Raw genomic sequence first — 11,023 nt, forward strand, 5'->3', positions numbered from 1 at the left:
ATTTTTTGGATGGAAGTATTTTTTTCCTTCATTCCTTTGGGTCACAGTGTAAGCATGAATTTTAAAATGATCCATAGAAGTAGGATTTAATTAGCCTGTTGACATGGTAATAAACTAAAACGATCAAAAAAAAAAGTAAAATCACAGAGACTTCCTCTAGACCTTTGTCCCTACAAATGTGAGTTCTTTTTTTATTGAAAGTTAATCTATAGCAAAGACTAGAGAACAACATTTGTTCATGTCAGAGACAGCAATCTGTAGCAGTTCTTTTGTACCACTCTAACATACATCTTTTGTGCCTTCTTCTCTTCCCTCTCTTGAGATGAACCAGAGCTCTGGTTCAGCAGCCGGCATCTGTCATTGATTACAGTGGCTTAAGGTTTTACCTCTGAGGAGCCAAGGGGAGCACACTTGGGTCCCTGTGTGTAACTGCACACAGCTCTGCTCTGGCACCTCACTCCACATGCTGTCACTCCTTCCTTCCAGATTTGCTCTTCCAAACCTCCTCAAATCAGTCTTCTCCTCCATTAGACCTCTTTATACATCATGCTCACAAGACAGATCCTGTTGATCTGTCCCATCCCAGTACCAGAGCTGAACAGCTCTGACTCAACGGCACGCCAGAGAAAATGCAGTTTGCTTTATACTTTGGGTTAATCAAACTAATCCAGCACTTTGAATCTGGCCTGCTGTGGCACGGCCAAATGCAGCATCCATATTAGGCTCGACAGCAGACAGGCTGTCGTTGGATTGAGGTTTCTGAGTCACGCTATTGAAGCCACACTCGTGGCAAAGCATTTATTAATAACTTTTGTTGCAGAACTTTATCCCAACAGTCTAAAAATGGTACTACTCATAACTGCACTTAGATCTTGAGCTTGGGGTTATTTTGTCGTTTATTTATGTCAAGTGGGTTTGTGTTGCCTTTTTTTTTTCTATTTTAAACTTTCTTCACTGTAAGTTGAAGGCTTGCTCCTACCCTGCTTCGGTTGCTGTAATATTGCTCTGATTACTGAAGCAGATTTTTCCCAGATGTGCAGACCTGAGGGTTAGTTCTAGTTCAGGTCTTGGACAAATTGGCTAACAGAAGCCACATAAGGTGGAAACAGCAGGTCACAGACACAGCTGACCAGAGCAGAGACTCTACAGAACTCAAGACACATTGGTTTGAGTATGGCTGGTGCTGAGGAGGCTCTAAGAAAGAAGCAGCTTCTTGCAGCATAGCAGCAGCAGGCTGTGGGTGGCAAAGTCTGTGTAGCACCTTCCAACACTAAACTTGGACCTAGTCTCTGGAAACATCTCACATTCCCCTGGCAATGGATTCACTTTCCAAAACAAAATGAACTCAAACAGAACCATTTCCTATGAATGAAGTCGGGACGGAACATAAAACATAGGCAGGGAAATATAGATGTGTGACATATTTCAAGCAGCAGAGAGAATGATTTCATCCATCATCCAGCTGACTGGTAAAGAGAGTCAGCCGCCCCGAGGAGAAAGCCATTAACACACAAACACATTTTATGCTGGCCAAGGTGAGAAAGAAAGGGCTGTAGGTACTGAGGTGACAGCTACTTTAAGATCAAAGGAGAAGGCTGAGAGGAAACTGTAAAACTAACTTCAGATCTGTCTGGTGGAGGGTGTGCGAACAGAGGGGGAAGCTTAATTAAATGTGGCAAACAATGACTATATTTTCTGGGAAAGGAGAAACAATGATTTCACTTCCAAGATACTACACCTGAGCAAACATTATCCAAAGCTGGCTTCAACTAGGGCTTCACTGCCAGTACGGTAATGCAGATCTAACCTTGACTTTGAAGGGTAAGAAAAGTAACTGAGTGGGGAGACTTTCGTTTGCCAGTGGTCCTCAGTATTCCTTCTCTCTCCTGTGGAGTAATTGGAATGGATAATTGCTGGGCATAGCAGGAGATGGTGGCTGTCTTATTCATACCAATAATTTCTGACAAGGCCTAAAAAAAGGGAGAAAGCAGATGGCACCAGCACTGAGGTGTGTGGCCCAGAACTTCTGCCAGGTGAAATTCTGTAGTGAATACAGCTCAGGGAGAGAACAGGAGCATCAACAGCAGAGGGTGGCCTACAGGTCTTCAGGGGATTTTTTGCACCCAGCTAGATGCTGAGCTAGGAAAGCAGCAAGACAGGTTGTGCCCAAGCAAGCTCTACACCAGTGTAGAGAAAGGAATATACAAGAAAAGAACAGATTGACTAGAATGACAATGTTGAGCTTGAGCATAAAGAAGACATCTATACAGAGTGAAATCTAGGCTGATTTACGAAGAGTTAATATAAAAGCACAGCAAAAGCCAGGCAAGTTAAAATCAAGAAGTCCCTAGGAAAAAATAAAAAAATAGATGTAGAATTGTAGGCTAATTAATTCAATTTCAATTACAGGAAAAATTCTGGAATTAGGAATGAAAAAAGCTTTTTGTAAGAAACTGGAATGTAACGGGATGAGTAACAACCAATATTAACTTCATAGTCTGGTCTTGAATAACACATCTAATTCCCTTTTAAAACAAGCAGACAGACCTCACAGGCCAGTAAGGAGAAGCAGATGTCAGTATCTTGACTCGAGTGGGTTCTTTGACACTGCCTTGTATGAAATTCTCATAAGCCTGGAAGGAATGTGTGGTCTATCTACTGCAGAGCAGACATAGCACTGGTGCTCAGGAGGCTGTGAGCAGGACTTCCCTCTCCACGGACAGGAACCTGTTGAACAGAGGTGTACAGGTCTCTGTCTCCAACTGCAGTCTCTTGGTGACTTGGACTGTGGACTAGAAGATAATTGAATTTACAGAATGCCCAAAGCTGGAAGGATTTGCAGGGATATCAAAGACAGGATTAGAATTTTTTGAAAAAGCAAACAACAGCCTGACAAATTCAAGAAACAATCAGGGGAAAAAAAATGAAAGGATGTAGTAGGAATCCATGTGAGGGCCCAAACTGAGGAATAACTGACTGCACAAATATGGACGTGGAACTACTGGAGCTAAGATTTAGGGTCATGGTTAGGTTTAGGATTTAATGCAGATTAAAACCTGAAGTGTTTGTCATCAGTGCAGTACTCTTGGAAAAAGAAAAGCAAAAAAAGAAAAAAAAAAAGTGGGCTAAATAAATACAATCCAGACAAAACCAAGAAGAATCATCAGAGTCTAGAGAATGTGATCTGGAAGGAAATTCTGAAAGTCTTGGTAAAGCTTAACCTTAAGATAAAAACTAATAAGAACAGTAAGTCTTGTAAGTTCATGAAAGATTGCAACAAGGGGAGAAAGACCAGTCACATCTACCTGCCCAAAACACAGACATTCAGAAATAGTAACAGGCTTAAACTCAAGCAAGAAAATTCGAACTTGATGTCACAAGAAAGTTAGGGCAAATAGATGGAGGCAACGCATAAAGTGTCCAGGCATGAAGCCTCCCTAAGGGGGGAGCTTCCAGAACATTGAGTAGCTGTCAGGAATGATAGCAGTGTCCTGCCTTGGGGGTTTGGAGAGGGACCAGAGATTTGGGTTTAGGCTGAATCTCTCCTGGGGGAGCTGAGGGGGAGGGGTGGGAAGGGCCCATGCTATGTGGAAGGCCTTGTTAGGAGTATTCCCTAGGACAGGAAGGGAGGAATACTAGGATGTTTCTCCTTCCTCCTTCTTCAGTCTGCCCCCCAAATCTTCATTTTCCCTCTGCACAGGGACTGTTTCCACTTACTCTCCTTGCAGTCCCTCATCTGCAGCAGGTGTCACTGAGATTTCTGTACTTCTCCAGCTGCTGCTGAATGCCTGAGGATCAGGAGGCACCCATCCGGACCAACCTTGTCCTGGGAAGGTGAAGGATGCGAGGCTAGATGGCAGAGCACTGAGAGCTCTGGAGGTAGGGCTTGCTGCTGCCAGTGCCACTGGAGAGATTGGGTGAGGAAGCAGCTGTTGCTGCTGTAGAAGGAAGCTGCCTGCAGCCAGCATTGCCCATGGTGACAGGAATAGAGGGATAGGCTTGCAGGAGGTGAGACACCAGTGATTCACCTTCGTGGTCTGTGTCACCACCAGTGCCTATCTCCTCTGGACTAAGCAAAGAGAATGGTGGCAGGTCTGGCACCCGAGCACTGCTTGTGCTGCCTGTGCCTTAGGGCATGTTAAGCATCCCAGCGTGAGGGGCTTTCCCCCAGTAACCAAGACAGCAGATGTCAAAGCCAACCTGCGCCTCTAGTCTGATCTCAGCCAGGTTCCTACCATGGGTACAGGGCAGCAGTGTCAAGAGAGGATGATGCTCTGGGACCTTTGAATTGTGTTTCTGTTATTTGGGATCAGAATTTAATTGTTCCCCATTGACATGAAGGCATAGACTCAGATTTTCAGCTGGTAAGTCCCAGCTGAATCACTTGGAGCTGCAGGTTTATGCTATACGCTAGGACCTACAGCACACTCTTAAAAACTCCAACTCCAACAGTGAATGAAAAGCTATTCTCTTAAATATTCAGCTTTAATGATGACTCTGATGATCAATAGAAAACTTGGAATAAGATTTTCAGCTCATGTAAACCGGCTGATTTAGATTTTATTGAAAGTAAGAGTGCCAGCATATCAACAAAGCAACCTGGTCCTATGAGCTCACAAAATCCAATCTAAATTATTTACTTTCAAAGAAAGATTTGTTGTAAGTGTTTTCCTGGCCTTTTGAGTGTTAACAGATTATTTATTCAATGGCAGTTTCATGTGCACTGATAATTTTTGCTAATAATAATTTTACACTGCACTAGCAAATCATCAGAAATGCACTTGATAGTACATTAGCCTTCTCTTTCCTTGTGTATTTTTACTGGCAAAACCCATCTCTGAGTATTTATTTTCATTCATCTCAACATTGGTAGTATACACAGAAGGACCAGGAGCTGCCCTAAAAGCTGCTATGTGCAGCATACTATATTACTATGAGTCAAGTCCTCTCCTAATGTCAATCAGCATTAAAAACAGAGGGAGGTACAATGTTATCACAGATGTAGGAGCCTCATCAAATATTTTGTCCCACACTCCTGCTTTCCAGGCCATGTCCAGAGCACATGGCATAGCCCCTCCTGCTTCACCCTTAGCACCAGCTTGGTTCACTTTGCTACCACGTGGTCCATGAGCTTTGATTCCTGTTGGGTCCCCATCCCCTCGGCAAGGATGCTCTCCCTGTGTGCCAGGAAAAACAAGCACCTTCAGCCAAACCCCAGCGCAGCCAGGGAGAAGTAACAAATGCTTTATTGGTGGCAGAAGCAGTCCCATTGTCAGAAATCAGAAGAATCATTTCCTGGTTACAGTAGCCTTCAGATACACGTATCCAACTTCAACCCCCAAATAAAACAATGGGAGTGATATATTGGCTATTCTGTTTCGGTGACTGAGCACTCGAGAGCAGGAATGCAGCTCCCAGAGGCGCAATACAAGGACTTGAAGAGGTTGGCTGTATTTTCTTCCACTTAAAACTGGGAGAGGTGAATAGCTGGTGAAAGTGGGGAAGAGATTGATGGCTTTGGAAACTGCACGGCCCTCTCGCTATGTGGGACAGCTTTGGTACAGAGAGTCAGCTTCAAGCCTGACCTTGCCCTCCCTGACCTGTCAGTAACCTCAACCCTGACCTTGGAAGCACCATCCCTCTTCCCTGGGGAAGAAAAGTTTGGGGAATAGTGGGAAAATGTTAGTGGTAATCAGGTCAAGATAATTTTATTTTCCAGGAGAAGACAGCCTGTGAGGCATGAAGAAACTTGATGTCCTGCTCCTGCTCATGGTATTCAAGGTGTAGGAACCTTGTGGTGTTCACACAGCATTAGCTCTAAACGTGGTCTATCTTATTACACTTCTCCATGGAGTGTCTTCCTGTCTGCTCTGCTGAACCCCCATCTTCATTGCATTTTAGATGCCATCACAGCAGTCAGACCACATCCCTGATAGAATTTATTGAGTCTCTCCTTCTTCAAAAGTCATCAAGATTCAAACCAGGCTCTTTCCAGACCCAAATATTTCAGCAGCATGAGCCCCAAACCCATCTTGTAGCTCTCTGCTTCCCCCTGCAAGATCACCTCCTTCCCTTGGAGCTGCCTCCCCGCTGCTTTCCCTTTCTCACAACCAGCCATCCTTCACCGTGCTGTGTCTATAAAACACTCAGTGCACACGGCAGCTGAGGGGGAGGGACCGAGGGGCTGGTGGAAGCCACTCAGATTTCACATTTATTTAACAGCCTTGGCTGTGCTTGTTTGATTTATCTTCACACATACGTTTGACAGATATGGTCTCATAAAAACTCCACAGAGTAAAAACAGCAGAAAGGCCTGCAGCCATACTGCGTCAGCATTCCGTCTGGCTCCAGCTCCAGAGCTAGGCACAGATCAAGCTCACTGCAGCTGGCAGCACCCCTCACTTGGAAAACTTCTGAGTTTGCAATGCCTGAAATGCACAGTGCTTAAGTGTAGCTGGTCCTGAGTTTCCCAGGTGTCTGGGCAAAAAATGAAAAAGGTGATGATTTTCTCTTACCTTGAAAAATCAAGCTGCATTTCACATAAATTGCTTTGTTCAAATCAGTTTACATTTAAGTGGCTAATCTTATCCTTTCCACAAATCTGGCGGGATACAGCAGCATTCAGAATATCTTTAGAAAGTTGTAATGTTTATAGCACTTCCAAAAACACCTCTCCCAAATTGCAGCAGTTAAGGAGTAAGCTTGCTTCACCCTTTCCTCGCAAGGGCCTTATAAGCTTGCTCTGTCTGTATTACTCCCAACAATCACTTAAAAAAAAGAGGCCTTATTAATGAGTCAGATTCATGCTGTTGTGGTTCTGACAAATACATTTTCACTGGAGTGGAATTGTAAAATCTGTGCACAAAGCAGCTACTATATAGTTTGGGATATAGACTCTACAAAAGCACAACCCACTTCAACATATGCATATTTCACAGTGTTTTTTCAGAAGGGGAGCACACCTGAAACTCTCATTCCCAGCATCAAGAGAGGCAAAGTGAAATAGCTGTAAATAAAGTCCCTGGCGTGCTAATGTTGCTCAAAGGTAGGACTCCAGCTGCATTCAGGTGGTGTTTTATTACGCATATAAATAACAGCCCCTGCCGTCTGGGAGCTGGCAGCCCAGTCTGAAAGAAGGAGCTCAGAGCTGAGAGTGAAAGGCCCTGTGTTCCAACCTGCTGCTGTGGTGGCCACTCCGTTTCTTTATATGTTACTCATACATATGAAATAAAGTTCTTAATGCTTGTCACGCAGAGATAAGACAGATCTTGCTCTATTAACAAAAGCAAATGTGAAGGCACCTGTATCGGGCCCACAATTATCTTGGCTGGTTAAAACCACTGGATAAGATTAGTGGGAGAAATTGTGACTGCTTCTCTGTGAGCAAATATTTGTGGTTCCCTCTCTCATCAGGGATGATTTTTCTCAGTTATAGAAATGTCACCTTTTCTGGTTTAGGTAAATAATTAAGGAGTATGCAACAAAGGTTTGGAAACCTCGTGTTTTCCTGACTATGGATAACCTGTTTTGGTTTATGGCTATCTCCTATACTGCTGATCCTCTTGGTGCCATATTCACCCAGTTTTAATGGTCACGCTGAGCAGGGTCACACCCCCACACACTCCATACATGCAGTTCAGTGCCTGGTAGAGAGTTATTTTTCAAAGGAGAGGACTTTCAGGCAGTGGTTCCCTCTCTCTTTTGGGACAGTTTTTCCCAGCTATGGAAATGCCATCTTTTCTGTTTTTAGCAAAAAACGAAATTGGAGACATGCTGCCTTCAGGACACACTTGCCACCTTTCCTGTTTTCCAACAGTACTAGTCCAAGGACCAGATATTGCTCATCATGGCCTGACATGTTCTCTCCCTCTTACTCTGTTGCTAGCAGATGAAAAATGTAATTCACCTTCATTAGTAACGTCAGGGGACCCAGCCCCAGGGCCAACTTCAGACTTCTTTCTTGAGTTTGAACCATTTGAAAGAGATCACTTGTGGACAATGTGTTAATTATAATGCCTGTTGTTGTACACATTGTTACGCTTAGGGCAGTGTGTGGGCTTGGACACTCAAACCTTATCATAGAACCATTGAATTGTTAAGGTTCTCTAAGATCATCGAGTCCAACCATTAACACAGCACCACCATCTCCATCACTAAACCATGACCTCAAAAGACCACAGGGCTTTTGAACACTTCCAGGAATAGTGACTGCCCCTTCCCTGGGCAGCCCATTCCAGGGCTAGACAACCCTTTCAGTGAAGAAATTTTTTCCTCATATCAATCTAAACCTCTCCTGGTGATTTCCTCTTGTCCTGTTACTTGCTACCTGGGAGAGGAGACTGACCCCCACCTGGCTACAGACTCCTTTCTGGTAGCTGTAAAAAGTGATAAGGTCTTCTCTGAGCCGCTTTTCTCTAGGCTAAATATCCCCAGGTTGCTCAGCTGCTCCTCATAAGAATTGTGCTCCAGACCCTTGTGACAAACCGACAGCAAAGGCCCATGGTCTGACACGATTATTTTTCTAAACAGGTCAGCTTTGGCCAGAGGCAGGGCAAGACAAGCTACCTCAGAAAGCTGCAGGCAACATGGAAATGCAGGTCCCTGGATCACACAAAATGAAATACCCACATATGAGACTTGGCTGTCTCAAGGGGGACCATATCTGCTGCATATAAATGCAGAAAACGAGGGCACCCTCACACTGATGGCATAGCCACCAATATGCAGCATTTCTACCCCTTCTTTTTTATCGTGTGTAGCTACAGAGCCACAAGGAAGGTACTGACAAACAGTCAAGGAATTCAGCTGCTGGTTTGCTATAGAGGACTTGGGAGCTGGAGGGCGAAAGTGATGCATGGAAATTAAATTAATTTTAAACCGCAGGCAAGAGAAGAGACTTGCTAGCAGTTACTTAAGAGAAGCTGCTGACTGTTTAAATACCATTAAGAAGATTAATGTCAGCCCACAGAACCACTGAAAAATTAGGGCTGAAAGGGACCTTGAAAGGTCAGACCAGTCCATTCCACTAACCCAAGCAGGATCACCTAAACCTCGGACATCCCTGACAGATGTTGCTTAACTGGATCTTAAAGCTCTCCACTCCCTAGGCAGTCTATTCTTTATTATCCCTGTCATTAGAAAGTTTTTCCTAACATCTAAATTGAGCCTTTCTTGCTGTGACTTAATCCTTTTTTTTTTTTTTTTCTCCTCTTCTTCATCACGGACAAGAAGCAATGATTATGCCTTTTTATGTGCTAAAAGACTTCAGTTCTCTCCTCCTTTGGGTTAGAGAATTTCAGTTCTTTCAGGCTTCCCTGGCAGATAATGGTTTCTCCATTTCCGCTTGCTCCCTGCTCTCTGCTGGGCTGGATCCAATTATGCCACATCTCGCCTTAACTTATTTTCCGTCACCTCAACACCATGACATAGCTGACTTGCATTCAGCTTTTGATCCTTTTCCTGAAGAATTGCTGCTTAACCCATCACTCCCTCCTCTGTACTCTGGGAGTTCATATTGTTGCTCAAGTGTACAACCTTCCACTTCTCCTTATTTAACTGACTTCTGTTTCTTCCTGACCATTTCTGCAATTTGCCCACACAGTTTTAAACTCTAATCCTGCTCAACACTACCTCTACAGTTTTATTTCATGTGAAAAATGGAAGCCTTCATGTTTATCCTTTATAACAAAACATAACCAAAAAATTAAGCCAAACTGAACCAGATGTAGGGTGAAACCCCTCTCAAAGCCAGCTTTAACCTGGACAAGAAAGTGCTGGCAGCAGTGCCCTGGGTGAGGTTATTCAAGCAGGTTTGTACCAAGTGACTTCAGCCACTCCTCATAAGGCTTCCCCTCCAGATGTTCCACCATCCTCCTTTGGAAATGTTCAAGGCCAGACTGGATAGGGCTTGGAGCAACCTGATCTAGTAGAAGGTGTCCCTGTCCATGGCAGAGGGTTGGAATGAGATGTTCTTTAAGGTCCCTTCCAACCCAAGCCATTCTGTGATTCTACTGGAGCATGTCTCCCCAGCCAGCTTCAAACAGCAAACACCAAACTGCTCTGACAGCCACCCAAAGTTACTGCAGTCAGGCCTCTCTCACCTCTCCCCTCCACCTAAAACCTCCTTTTTTTGTTGCTGTGTCTCTGGCCCGGCTGTCTTTGACCCACACACCCTCACCTTCCCCCTCACCCTCAGCTTCCCCACTACTGTCACCCAGGCCCTGTGTGCCAGCAGGACCTTCCCCGGCTTGGCGAAGTGCCACGGGAAGGACAAAATTAAATAAAAATAAATGAGGAAGGTAAATTTGGTGTTATTTTAGAGGCAAATCCCTGTTACTTTTGAGGTAGCCCCAGTTTGCCGCCCCGGCCCTGGGCGGCGCGGCCCGCGGCTGCCCCCTGGCGGACAGGAGGTGTCCCGGCTCAGCATGGGAGCAGATGTCCCCCGGGCACGGGGACAGGTTTTACTGCCACTGTCCCGCGGCCACTGCAACCGCCGTGGTTGAGAGGAACGATGGGAACAGGGGTTATCCCATCAGCATGCTAGATCAGGAAAGGTCAGGCTGCCCCTTAGCAGAAACTCCCCCACCCACCTTTGCCTGTCTGTTCTGCAAGTGAAGGCATTTAATCACCCCTGTCACGGTCACAAAGTAGGGAAAGGCAGTGAACCAAGCCCATGTGACCCCACAACAGATGTGCAAGAGATGGAACCAAGAACTACCTTTGCTCCACAGGTGAACTCAAGTTTACCTCAATGCCATATGGAAACCTTCTCTCCCTGCTGCTGCACCCAGGCTCTGAGCAGCATTTTGGCCTTCCACATTACTCAAAGCAGGCTGATCTCAGCTCACTTCTGGTCTCTCAAACTACCCCACTCAGCAAGCGTCTCTGAGCGCCTCATGCCCCTGGCCCCACACTGTGCCCATCATGCCAGCAAGCGCACCTGTGGCTTGGCTGCCATTCCCTGCAGCCTGCAGGGAGCCCACCTGCCTGATAAGGATGTGCCTCCTAGCAGCACCAGTATTGG

The sequence above is a fragment of the Camarhynchus parvulus genome, chromosome 1 (genome assembly GCF_901933205.1).
Source record: "Camarhynchus parvulus chromosome 1, STF_HiC, whole genome shotgun sequence".
NCBI lineage: Eukaryota > Metazoa > Chordata > Aves > Passeriformes > Thraupidae > Camarhynchus > Camarhynchus parvulus.